General features: G+C 43.6%; 1 protein-coding gene across 2 annotated transcripts in view; it reads right to left on the minus strand.

The window, feature by feature from the left end:
- Nucleotides 1-14044, minus strand: part of LOC140393827 (copine-8-like) — an 873667-nt gene that overhangs the window by 339768 nt on the left and 519855 nt on the right. The gene's annotated exons all lie outside the window — the stretch shown is intronic.

A 14044-nucleotide genomic window follows, 5' to 3' on the forward strand; every position in this document is an offset into this window, starting at 1 on the left:
CCCCCCCGACCTTTCACGCAGAGTTCCCGCCGGCAGCGACCAGGGGTGAACGGTGCTGGCGAGACTCTGCTTTTTCTGCACGGCCGCTCGGCCCAACCGGGCTGGAGAATCGGCGGCCCCGCCGATTCCAGCGGCCCGTGGCTGGCGCCGCGTCAAACGCGCCAGCACAAATGGCGCCAATTCTCCACATCTCCGAGAATCGCGGCGCCAGCGTCGGGGCGGTGTGGCGCGGTGGTGTCGATTCTCCGGCGCGGGGCTCGGAGAATCGTGCCAAAAACCTTCCATGATCCAGTGCAATTGAGCAGCATTTTGGAATAGTATTTTTAAAAAAATAAGTTTATTAAGAATCATCCCTTGATATATTTAAGGCTGGTAACCTGCTGCAGTTTTATTAATATAGCTGAAAATGGATTGAGCACAAAAAAAATTATCATTTTTTGTCAGACTGTCAAACCACTACCTGAGAGCAACTAAGGAAATTTGGCTTGTCCACATTGACTTTTACCCATTTTTACAGGTGCACCATAGAAAGCATCTTATCTGGCTGCATCACAGCTCGGTATGTCAACTGCCCGGCCCAAGACCGTAAGAAACGACGTAGCCCAGTCCATTACGCGAACCCGCCTCCCATCCATTGACTGTCTACATCTTCCGCTGCCTTGGGAAAGTGGGCAGCATAATCAAAGATCCCTCCCACCTGGGTTATTCTTTCTTCCAATCTCTTCCATCGGGCAGGAGATACAAAATTCTGAGAACACACACTACCAGGTTCAGAAACAGCTTCTTCCCTGCTGTTACCAGACTGCTGAATGGACTCTAATGGACTGAACTGACTTCTCAACTTATCTTCCCCACTGTTGCAGCACTGCACTCCGTATGCTTCACCTGATGTCTATGTATTTACATTGTGCAGTTACGTCCTATGTTTTTTCATGTATGGAACAATCTGCTTGGACTGTCTGCAGAAAAATACTTTTCATTGTACCTCGGCATAAGTGACAATAAATCTAAATCTAAATGCATTCCTGGTAGTTTTAATTTCTTGCTTTCAAGCGATTGGATGGTGGAAGCTGTGGTGTAGTGGTATTGTTACTGAGCTAGTAACCCAGAGACCCAGGGTGTGAAGTTTATTTTCAATAAAAATATTTTCAGTAATGACCATTGTTGATGGTCATTAAAAACCCATCTGGTTCACTAATGTCCTGTATGGAAGGACATCTGCTGTCCTTACCTGGTCTGGCCTACATGTGACTACAGATCTATAGCAATGTGGTTGACTCTTAAAAGGCCTCTTAACTGGCCACTCAGATCAAGGACTATTAGTGATGGGCAATAAATGCTGGCTTAGCCAATGATGCCCGCATCTCAGGACTTACATTTTTTTTTTAAACCTGTACAGAATCATTTACTACTTTCTTCCGTGTGCAGCAACCAGTTTGAGCTTTTAAATTGTGTTTGTTTGTATCTTTGCACCTAAAATCAAACTTAATTTTAAGAACCATTTCCAAGTAAAGAGGAACTCACCCTGGTGTCTAATGCAGTCTGGGCCAAAGAAAACTGGATGCACGGTCAGTTTTGTGGGTGGAACTGGATCTTAGTGAATTTTCAAACCAATGCAAAAGGTTTTAGAATTTCTCCTTTCACGAAAGGTAATTTTGTCTAAAATTTGCCAAGCTCTTAACCTGTTTTGGTTGCTTTGGGATGAATTGAGCTAAGCAAAACCACTGCAATGCTAACAAAAACACCAGGCCAATATTTGAATTCAATTATTTTCTGATGGGTAGATATAGGCAGATAAAATGTGAGCAAATTGAAAAGGAAGTGTAAAGATGTACATGTGGTAGTAGATTAGAGGGTACATTTACTTCCATTCAATTATCTCTGTGTATCCTGGCTGTCAGTCATCTCTGAAGAAACACTGTACAGGAATAATGACAATTTATTATTTTTACAGGACTGGCAATAATCTCACTATTCAGGGGCGTCATTCTCCGACCCCCCGCCGGGTCGGAGAATGGCCGTTGGCCGCCGTGAATCCCGCCCCCGCCCCCGCCGAAGTCTCCGCTCCCGGAGATTGGGCGGGGGCGGGAATCCAGCCGCGCCGGTTGGCGGGACCCCCCGCTGGATTCTCCGGCCCGGATGGGCCGAAGTCCCGCCCAGAAACTGCCTGTCCCGCCGACGTAAATCAAACCTGGTATTTACCGGCGGGACCAGGCAGCGTGGGCGGGCTCCGGGGTCCTGGGGGGGGGCGCGGGGCGATCTGACCCCGGGGGGTGCCCCCACGGTGGCCTGGCCCGCGATCGGGGCCCACCGATCCGCGGGCGGGCCTGTGCCGTGGGGGCACTCTTTCCCTTCCGCCTCCGCTACGGCCTCCACCATGGCGGAGGCGGAAGAGACTCTCCCCACTGCGCATGCGCGGGAAACTTTCGGCGGCCGCTGACGCTCCCGCGCATGCGCGGGGAAACTGACAGCGGCCGCTGACGCTCCCGCGCATGCGCCGCATTTCCGCGCCAGCTGGCGGGGCAACAAACGCCATTTCCGCCAGCTGGCGGGGCGGAAATCCCTCCGGCGTCGGCCTAGCCCCTCAATGTTGGGGCTAGGCCGCCAAAGATGCGGAGACTTCCGCACCTTTTTGCCGGCGCGATGCCCGTCTGATTTGCGCCGGCTTTGGCGCCAGTCGGCGGGCATCCCGCCGTTGGGGGAGAATTTCGCCCCAGATATTTGTTGGTGGACAAAAGGTGTAAATTTAGGCATGCAAAATTGGATTAATATCAGTATTTATGGGCAGCCTTTTCCAGCTGCGCCATGGTATATTTTGCCACAGTGGATGCAGCGAGTCAGTCAAAAGTCCACTGGCCCAATTTTGCGCCCGCATTCGCCTCATTTACATTGCATGAGTCAGAAAACGGGAATCTCACCAGTGAGATCTCATTTTCTGATTTTCCCAGCACCCTGCTGGTGATGTAATGAGGTTCCCACTCAGAAAAATTGAGAACCTAATTTTAATAAATTACCATCTCATTAAAGGGTGTCCCCGCCATATTGAACCCCCACATTAGGACTCCCCCTCTTTACAATAGATCTTGCAAAACCCGAACCAAGCGAAGGGAACCCGTCTGGGCGCACAGGTAATTATAGCCCTGGAGGAGAGAGACATACCCTGGCAATACCCTGGCACTAGCCCAGGCACTGCCCTGGCAGTGGGGGCCTTCTGGGGAGCTCCATTGAGTGGGTGGAGACTGAAAAACGAATGAGCCTAAAATCCATGCAGTACCCCAACCTGATATTAACCCTCATCTAGATTGTCAAAGCCAATAGTTATCCTTATAGTAACACTGGAGATAACAAACTTCCATACTTATATCAGAAATTTATAAGTAAATACTGCAAACTGTAAGGCTTTCCATTTGAAACAAATGCATTTAAAATTGACTTTTTGCGATATCGCAATGCAGTTCATAGTTTTGCAACACATAAGGCTTAATTTTAACCTTGCTCATCTGATAGGGCTGACGAGGGTGCTTGGTTGAAATGGGAGCCACATGTCCCGTTACAGTCCCAATGCACTCTTGCCCCTCATGCAGATTTCAGATTGAGAAAGGTTTGCATCAGAATCAGGTAGGGGCTCACTAAGAAGTAAAACCTAGAGTCTTCTGGCACAGCTGCACCCCCAACCTGTAACTCTCATCAGCAGTGAAACAAGGGAAGAAATAGGAGCAAGGCCAGACAAAGCCGAGGAAGCTTGGGAATTCACATTTTCTGGATTGGGTTTTGGGCCAGAAAGGTCAAGTATGTCTGTTTGTGCCCTAAAGAAAATAAATGGGCCCAATATTAACCGTCAGGCAGTGGGCAGGTATGTGTCAGGGGATGGCAGCTTCGTGAAAATGTGTAACTGCCACCTGTTAATGGGTGTTTTGATGCTGGGTGCTTATCAACATATTTTAAAGCAACTGATTTTCCACTTTGAAATTTACTGCTGTGATGAGTGTAAGACATTTGTATAGCTATTTTATATTGATTACAGTAATTTTTCGGAAAGCCCGAGTTAAGTTATATATATCTGATGTACTAATTGAAGAAACAAGGTTAAGGAATCCAGACTCTGTGGCTGCAAAATGTGCAATTAAGATGCCGTAAAAGTGAGATTATCATTCATTCCAACCATGTATATGTTTACAAAGAGATGCCGAATGGCATTTTCATAGAATCATAGAATTTACAGTGCAGGAGAAGGCCATTCGGCCCATCGAGTCTGTACCGGCTCTTGGAAAGTGCACCCTACCCAAGGTGAACACCTCCACCCTATCCCCATAACCCAGTAACCCCACCCAACACTAAGGGCAATTTATCATGGCCAATCCACCTAACCTGCACATCTTTGGACTGTGGGAGGAAACCGGAGCACCCGGGGGAAACCCACGCACACACGGGGAGGATGTGCAGACTCCGCACAGACAGTGACCCAAGCCGGAATCGAACCTGGGACCCTGGAGCGTGAAGCAATTGTGCTATCCACAATGCTTCCGTGCTGCCATTTTGTTATGATTGCTGGAGATTCCCTGATGAATAGATAATTTGAGACACTGTGTTTTGACTTAGATAAGCAGGTCAGAGGATCTGAGTGGTATAAAGATTATGTAGTTAATGGGAGGATCCCAGTATGTAGCAGGCAGTTTAGCTTTTGGAATCTGCTAGGAGCTTTAAGCTGAGCAGCAGTCTGACTCAGACAAAAGGATCAACAAGCTGTTTCCTCAAAGGATCTCTCTCTCTCTTCAAGCAATATTTCCAAAGAATATCTATTCAAGTGTACAGCAAGTACCCTTGTGTTTTCTAACTTTATGTATAAGTGGCCTTTGACCTCTGATGAGCTTTGCTTAATTGGAGATAGAGAAGGCATAAGCTAGTGGTAAAAATGGTTTCTTTTTATTGTAAGAATTGTTTAACTGTTAACTGAAAGGCTATTTTCTGTGATGTTAATGTGTTTAATCCTGTGTTAAGAATAAAATTTGTTTGAATATAAAAGATACCACTCGGTCAGTGAAATACTCCTGGAACCAAGTACCCTTTCCTGAAAGTTTCAAAAATTTTCAAAAGTGTTTGGAGTTCTGGTCTGGTATCCTAGCGAATGTTGGGGCCTGGTCCAGGATCTTAACAGCGCTTCTGCACAGATTTCCCAGGGGCCAGGAAATACGCCAGGAAAACGGAGGTGGGAACACAGTTCCACAGTGGAAGTGGCTGTTTCAGCATTCCCTGTGGATTGTGTTGGCACTGGCAGCTGGCTCAGCTGCACTGAATTAATTCCTGGGATAGATGGTTGGGGTGGTAGGGTGGGGTTGGGATAGTGGGGTGGGATCAGATAAAAGAGTGGGACATTTGCAACTTCCATGGAGTTAGGTGAGAAATCCTCCTCCTTCTAAATCCATAGGAAAATGTATGTCACCTTAATTCAGAAACTTACCTTTGGTTATGGGCATGGTGCCCACTGAAGAATCGGGAGTGGGGAAAGCCTAACAACTGCCCTGTTCCCAATCTGTCAAAGCAGTTCTCTAACAAGGATTAGGTATCTAATTTACATATTCAAGGCACCCAATGACTGTTTAGGTGTTCACTTGAGATTCCAGGAAAAAAAGGCCCCCTTGAGTTTGGCAGTGGAGCCAATGCCTGCTCAAATTGGGAGCAGGACAGTTCTACCACTAAATTGGCTCCCTTTTCAGCTGCTTTAGTATTGAAATATGAGCACAATTCATACCAATTGCTGAACAAGTGCTCCGTTGTCTGAAAAGTGAAAAAAAGTTCCAATGGACCATCAGTTCTACAGCATGCTATGGAATTCATGCAGGATCTAGATTGTATTCAGTTTTTCGCCTTCAGCATTGAAAGTGCATGTTACTCAAAGGCACATGTGCATTCTGTTTCTGAATTGATAGGATAGGAAGGAGAGAAGGTTAAGTGTGGAGTTTTATGCAAGGGAACATGGAATTTCATTATCACCTTGCCAAGCGAGAGCAGCAGTCATACTGGAGGTACAGGTATACACTAGTATCAGGTGACATGAGTCACTGTACACAACATCAGACACTAATTTGATATGCGACACTGAACAAAATGGGTGAAAAAGGATGTTCGAATCCATGTTGAGGACACGGTGGAACGATGAGTGGCGGAGTACGAATGGAGATGAGTACGTTTTGAATCATCGAGAATGACAAGTAATAAAATGGAAATAGGTTTGTAACTGTTGTGTGTTTATGTTACAGAATGTGGTTCACACCAACTGAATGAAAACAATCGCAATGCAGCAATATCCAATGATACATTCTGAGATTTTCAACCATGAGACATATACCAGAAACATCTAAAAGGAACATGACAAAGAGTGAAAAAGAATTTCTGCAATATGGTCCACAGGGAGTGATGGCTAAGTGATGTAACACATATACTTCTATTTTTAATTCAATGTGGAGAAGAGTCACAAAGCTAATCCTTGAGTAAATATATTGCTTTAATTGTATCCTTAGTTGGACCATGTCTAGATAATTGTTTGTAGTTTAGGTTCCCTCAGCCAAGGGAACATATATTGTCATAGAATGCAGCAGAGGTTCACCAGGCTAGTTTCTGGGACAAGAAGAAAAATTGAGGAGACTGGGCCTATAAGTTCTAGAGTTTGGCAGAACGAGAGGTAATTTCCTTATTGAAACATAGGGAATTGTCAGGGTAGATGCAGAAAGGGTGTTTCCCCTGGCTGCATGATGACAGTGGGGGGAGGGGTTCTAAAACCAGGGGTCACAGTCTCAGCTAAAGAGGTTTGTCATATAGGGCTGAAATGAGGAGGAATTTAGTTACACAAAGGCACGTGAATCTTTGGAATGCTCTATCCTAGAGGACTGTGGAAGCTCAGTCATTGGGTATGTTTAAGATAGAGATTGACAGATTTTTCGACAAAAAAGACATCAATGGGTATGAGGATAGAGTGGCACTAAGGTAGCCATGATTCATTTGGACAGAGGGGCAGGCTGAAGGGGCTGAATGGCCTACTCTGCTCCTTTGTTCCTCTATTCCTTGTATCAGATGACTGAGTTCTGAATTAAGACTACAAAGTTTGGCTTTGAAAGCAGGTGGATGAGAAGGAAGCTTGCAGATACTACATAGAATAAAAAAGGCTAGTCCTGAATTATTTCAAATTGATGCATGATAACAGGACAACGATATAGGTCATGACCAATGGCAAGAAATGTGTCTTTACACAAAGTGACCAATAGCTAGAATGATCATCAGGTTAACGGAGTAAAAGGAAAATCTATGGAGTCATTCAACAGGTATTAAATGCTGTAATGTCAGGGATCATAGGAACAATAGGCAAAATCTGTTGTGTTTCTAAAGATGCAAGGTGCATCATTACAAGATTCTTTTAATTGAAGGATCCACGGAAACACCACGATTTGGATCTAGAGCAATTACACTCCAGAGAGAAAGTATAAGCGAGTAGTAAAAAGGGCTTCCTTTCATTTTTAATTGTATTTAACTGTCTATCTAACTGTTAATTGAAAAGCTATTTTCGGTGATGTTAATGTGTTTAATCCTACGTTAAGAATAACATTTTTTTAATGTGAAGGATACCTATTGGTCAGTGGAATCATTCCTGGAGAGAAGTATTCTTAACTCGCAGTTGTAAAATTTTAAAAAAGTATTTGGAGTTCTTGCCCAGTATCCTAACAAACATCGGGGTCTGTTCCAGGATCTTAACAGTGCTTAAACCTCAGCCGAGAAATCGGGTTTGTAGATCACAAGAGGGTAAAAGTGTATGCAAATCAGTAGAATTGTCACAGAAACTTAGTGACCCATGGCACATATGCAGGAAACCAGAGAGTTATTTCAATGACGTACTGTGAGAAAATTTGCAGTAATGCAACCTTGATAGGAACGTTTCATCCTATATATTGCTGGACAAAAGGTAAAAGACAATTCCTCTCAGGTTTTTTTTCTCCATTTAAGGCTTTTTTAAAAAATGCGAGATTGATTTGTGAGTCAGTCAGCCACTAACGTACACCCATACTTTGAAGGCAAGCTGGTCCTTCAGTGACAATTACTGCATCCTATTGGTGGGTCAACCATTAAGCAGACATTTCAACTGAATGGATCAATGGAAATTTATAACAGAACTGACAATTTAAAGGAGCACAACAGTGCTAATAGGCAAAAATCATCTCGTCAAACTGCCACACAAGAGGCAGCTGGGGCCATGAATTTTCTGTGGGTCCACCACATTAAGAAACAGAAGGATAGCTGCCTCACACAAGTAGCAATTTAAACCACAGTAGAGCACCATTTACTGCCACTGACATTTAGTTACTGAGCATTTCAGTTAGCAATGACAGCTACCCAGTGACAGAATGAAAGAAGTGCTAACTCAGATAGAAGCTACTTAGTTTGAGGGATAAACAAGAAGGAATGGGTACAAGCATTGCAAAGAAGAGTCATTGGTTCTTCCAAAATGACTGTTATTTAAGCTTGTCCTAAACATGTGGCCAGCAAGATATTATGTTTACTACATACATCCAATTTAAATTACCCAGGCATGGCATGTCAAAAAAGCAGGGCAAATCCAAGCACTGCTCTAGCAGTGCATCCTCAATCATCAATAAAGTGATGGGATGGATCATTGACAATATTATCAAGCAGCATTTACTCAGCAATATCCTGCTCACTAATGTTTCGTATAGATTCCACCAGGGCCCACTCCGCTCCTGACACCATTATAACCCTGGTGCAAACATGTACGAAAGGGCTGATTATAGGAGGCAAGAATGACTTGACATTGAGGCAGCATTTGACCAAGTGCAGCATCAAGGAGACTCCCCAAAATTGAAGACAATGGGAATCAGGAGTAAAATTCTGCATTGGTTGGAGTCATAACCAGGACTTGTGGAGACGATTGTGGCAGTTGGGGCCTATTGTCACAACCCCAAGTCATCACTGCAGGAGTTCCTTTGGATAGTGTCCCAGGCCCAACCATCTTCAGCTGCTTAATCAATGAACTTTCCTCCATCACAAGATCAGACGTAGAGACGTTTGCTGATAATTGAATGAAGTGAAATGAAAATCGCTTATTGTCACAAGTGGGCTTCAATGAAGTTACTGTGAAAATATTGTACCGTATTCAAAATCATTTGCAAATTCTGAGATACTGAAGCAATCCAAAGATGCATGTTACAAAAGCTTGACAGTATTCGGGCTTGGGCTGATAAATGGCAAGTAACATTTGCAGCATGCAGATACCAGGTGAAGGCCATCTCCAACAAGAGAGAATCTAGAAATCCCCCACTGATGTTCAATTGCATTTTCATTGCTGAACCCCCATCATCAACATCCTGGGGGTTGCTGTTGACCATAACCAAATGGGACCAGTTATATAAATACTGCAAGAGCAAGTCAGGGGTTGGGAAATCTGCAACAAGTAACGTATCTCCCAACTCCCCAAAGCCTGTCCACAATCTACAAGGCACAAATCAGGAGTGCGGTAGAATGCTCTTCACTTAGCTCAACAACACTCAAGAAGTCTAACCACATGCAGGACAAAGTAGCCCATGCATTTTACACTACAGCACCACCTCAAATATTCACTCCCTCCACCACTGCTACACATGACAGCAATGTGCTCCATTTACAAGATGCCAAACCTCTTTCGAAGGCACCTCCCAAACCCACAACCTCTACCACCTAGAAGGATAAGTTCAGCAGACACATGGGAACACCAACACCTTTACGTTCCCCTCCAAGTCATACGCCATCCTGACATGGAACTATATTGCCAATTTTTCACTGGCTGAAAAACCTGGAACCCCCTTCCTAACAGTGCTGTGGGTGTGCCTCGATCACATGGACTGCACCAGTTCAAGTAGGTGGCTCATCACTATCATTTTCAAGGGCAATTACAGAAGCACACCAAATGCTGGCCTGGTCAATGTATTCCCCCATCCCTTGACTGAATAGTAAAAAATAAAGTTTGAGAAAAAAATTTGGATTTTGATAAATAAATCTTTCGTAACCAGTTTTGGAACTTTTTGGGCTGGATTCACCGTCGGCGGGATCCTCCATTTCACGGGCAGCACATTCACGCCCGCAGATTTCCAGAAAGCGTGGGGCTGCCCACAATGGGAAACCCCATTGGCCGACTGCCAGGTCGGAAAATCCCTCTGACGGCGGGGCGCGCCGCGCCAGAATACGGGTGCGGCAGGACAGAAAATCCTGCCCCTTATGTTTTACTTTCTAAACACGTGGAGAACAGCAAAGAACATTATGTGCCATTTGTTGCTACAGCTCATTCTCCATTAGTTACAGTTAACCCTGAACCCTTTCTTGCCCACTAAATTGCTCAAAGTGCAAAATCCCACTCCTACCGACTGATCTACTGTGTGGAGTCTGAACCAGCAAGTGTTAGTTAGAATATTTAATTCGCTGTCACATCAGGTACGTAAAGAGAAATAAAGACAGGAAAAGATTCAGGCTGGGATTTTCCAGCCCTCCCATGGCAGGTTTTCCAGTGACAAGAGTGGGTCACCATTGGCTGGTGGCGGGTTCTTCCGTTCACGCCAAAATCAATAGCCATTTGTGTTGCTCACTGACCATGTTATTGGGGAACACATCAGCCAATGGTAACCCATTTCCGCTGCTGGAAACCCCACCACGGAGGAGCTGGTAAATCTTGGTCGATATTAAACAAGAGAGAAAAGTGTAAAAAGAAGTTAAAGAAAGCTTAACATTTTAAGTTACACATTTTAAAATCTTCAGCAACGATTAAAACTAAAGGAATTTAGACTCCACATTTGTAAAAGTGAAATTTTTATTTCCAGAGAGGTTGAATGACATTAATGAACAATTATCAAAGGTTTGGTAAGATACTAAGGGTGAAGTGGACAAGCTCGTTCTCTGGCGAGTTTAGTCCATATCAACATTGCAAGTCCAGGTACTTCACACCACGCAATGCAATTTGAACATTGAGCCTTTGTGGGGGCCGGTTTAGCTCACTTGGCTAGACAGCTGGTTCATGATGCAGAACAAGGCCAGCAGTATGGGTTCAATTCCGTACTAGCTGAGGTTAAACATGAAAGCTCCACCTTCTCAACCTTGCCCCTCGCCTGAGGTGTGGTGATCCTCAGGTTAAATCACCACCACTCAGCTCTCCCCCCTCATTTGGGAAAGCAGCATCTGGTTATCTGGGACTATGGCGACTTTGTTTTTGCCTTCCTTTTGCTTTTCAGAATTTAAAGATTTCATTTCTAAAATCTTTTAAATTGTTTGGACACCTAAGCACTTCAATATATCAATGTAAACTATCAACACCATTGTTTAACAAGTAACACCTCATTTTGTGTAACAGAGCTCGTGTGCATTATATTATATGAGAATGATACAGATCTCTCATAATAGACTTGATTTTTCCTTTGAAGTATTTTTCTGGCTTAATCACATTTGGATCATGTAAGATTGTTGGCAAATAAGGGCATTTGTAATATTAGAATGTTACAACGTCTAATCTGTATATTTTCAATACATATTCAGACTAGCTATCAAAACTAACAAAACTGTTAAACAATTATTTTTGTCAACTCAAAAGGGGTGTGCCTGTCTTCCTCACCCATTACCATATCAATATAACATTTACTTGGACTAAAGTGACATAAATGTCTGCTTATTGCTGAAGTCAGCATTTTCAAATCTTTATTGAAGCTATTTGTCTGAAGTTGCTTTTTGATTGCACAAAAAACACACTAATGTTGCCAGATTGCCATGCTGCAGAAACCTGATGTGACTATTAGAGTTCTCACACACGTAAAAGCTTTCTCAGGAATGCATAACTTGACAGCACAGATTTGAAATTGACAAGATTTAGGCAAGACTTGCGATTAAGAAAAATGACACTCGTCTTGTCTGAAGCTCATCAATTCGCAACAGACTCCCAGCAAAAGCATTATCAATTTTATAAATTATTTTTGAAATAAGCTTGCATCAATGTAATGACTTGCATTTATATCATGTGTCATGAGGCCATGCTCCTTTACTTTTGTAAAAAGTTGACTTTTCAACTGACTGGCAATTTTGCAAATGAGATAGAACAAACAAATTAAAAATGCAAGGCCACCTTCCGAGGTGAAGGTGAAAAACAAACAAATCACCCTCAGGGGAGTGTGAAGAGAGGGACTTTCCTATAATTCAAAGATCCATCTGTGGTGATCTGCATCACTGTAAATACACAAGAGGTTAATGTAGATACACTAGGACTGAGTAAACACTAGAGGGAGCACCAGAGACATCATGAGTTGCAGACATGCAGCTAATGAACACATAGAATAGGACACGTCCAATGGGCAGTCAAGACCCAGAGGTGACATTACCACAAGGGGGCAACCCATATAAAAGGACAGGGCACACGTGCTCTTTCTCTTTCCAAGGCGACACCTCGAGAGAAGCACAGGGGCAGATCAGAAGCATCACACCCACCGCATGGTTTAGAGCAGACTGGTTAGTTAGATTGAGTTACTACAGCAAGATTAGCAGGAGAGTCGAACTCAAGTAGGAGAATTGTTAACTGTTCAATAAATGTGTTACACCTATCTCCAACTCTGAACCTTCCTTTGTCAGAGCATACATCAAGGAAGCAGCTTATGCTACATGAAGAAACAGAACACAACACCATCAAAACCCATCACAGTCTGAGGAAGAAACATTAAAATGCAAGGTGCTGAATACTGAAACAGTAGCTGGCACTGAAGGACACACCCAAAATCTCTTGGTGAAGTATACACTGGGTGAAGTTTAAGAAGCCAGTTTTCAGCTGCTGGAGAGAGGGTGCAAGAAAGACTTCAGCAGAATAGTTAGGCTGAAAGCTCTCTCACTCTCCCACTCTCTCTTTTGGAACGAGTGGATTCACTGGTTTGGAAGACAACATTACCTGAATTCTACCAGCAAACATTGATTTTGTAACAATTGCAACATCTTCCACCTCTGACCGTATCCACAAAACTAACTAATTCCAAAGGTCTGCAACATTTAACAATCTGTGCCTCAAAAACAGGCAAAGGACACTTAATATTCTTTTAACTTTTTTTTATTGGACTCAACTTCCCTTACATCTGATACTTGTGAGATGTCTCATTTTTATTATTTTTGTTCCTGGATTTTGTGATAAAGAAAGTTGCTCTTTTTTTTAAACTCAAGGGAATGTTGTTTTTTTTCAAAATTAGGGCTGTGGGGGTGAATCCTGTCATAATATCCACTCATGTATATAATGAGATGCAGACAGGCAGTGATTGACACACAGGATAACCAATGAACACACACAACACATAACAACCAATCATCAGGCAGGACATCGCTACTATAAAGCACACAGGGCATTAAGACTCTCCCTCTCTCTACAGTGATGTGTTGGGTACCCTGCTACACAGACGAACCAATGCGGTTGCGAATGGTACAACTCAGGTTTATTACTAACATTTATTTACAGTGGTAAACTGGTTACTGAGGTTCGATCATAACCCTAGAATCTGTGGACCTATTCCTAATACTATATTGGAGTGGCACTCAGCACATGGTGGATGTCTGAGTGGCTTTCTGTGAGCTCTGTGCCCTGAGCTGTCTCCTGCTGGAATGCCCGGGAATTGTCGTGTTCCCTGTTTTGTAGTGTGTATGCTCTTGCCTGTGATTGGCTGTGGTGTTGTGTGTGTGTTGATTGGTCCGTTGATCTGTCCATCAGTATGTATGTATGTTTGTACCATGATGTTTACCTGAATATCATGACAGACAGGACACAACTACTGAGATAGTAAGAGTGTACAAGCCAGTGAGCACTATCACCATGAGGTAGGGAGTTAGCCTAGTCAAGCCAGTAGGAGGTTATCAGTTAGATTGATTAGAGTGTATCTCACAGCAGACTGTGTACAGCAATCAGGAAATTCAATAAAACAGTGTTGGACCATCTCCTGTGTCAGAAGCCTGTTTCTAGTTTCACTGCATCCAGTTGCAGTCAACGTTGAATCAACTTACT

The sequence above is a fragment of the Scyliorhinus torazame genome, chromosome 17, assembly GCF_047496885.1.
Source record: "Scyliorhinus torazame isolate Kashiwa2021f chromosome 17, sScyTor2.1, whole genome shotgun sequence".
In the NCBI taxonomy this organism is placed as follows: Eukaryota; Metazoa; Chordata; class Chondrichthyes; order Carcharhiniformes; family Scyliorhinidae; genus Scyliorhinus; species Scyliorhinus torazame.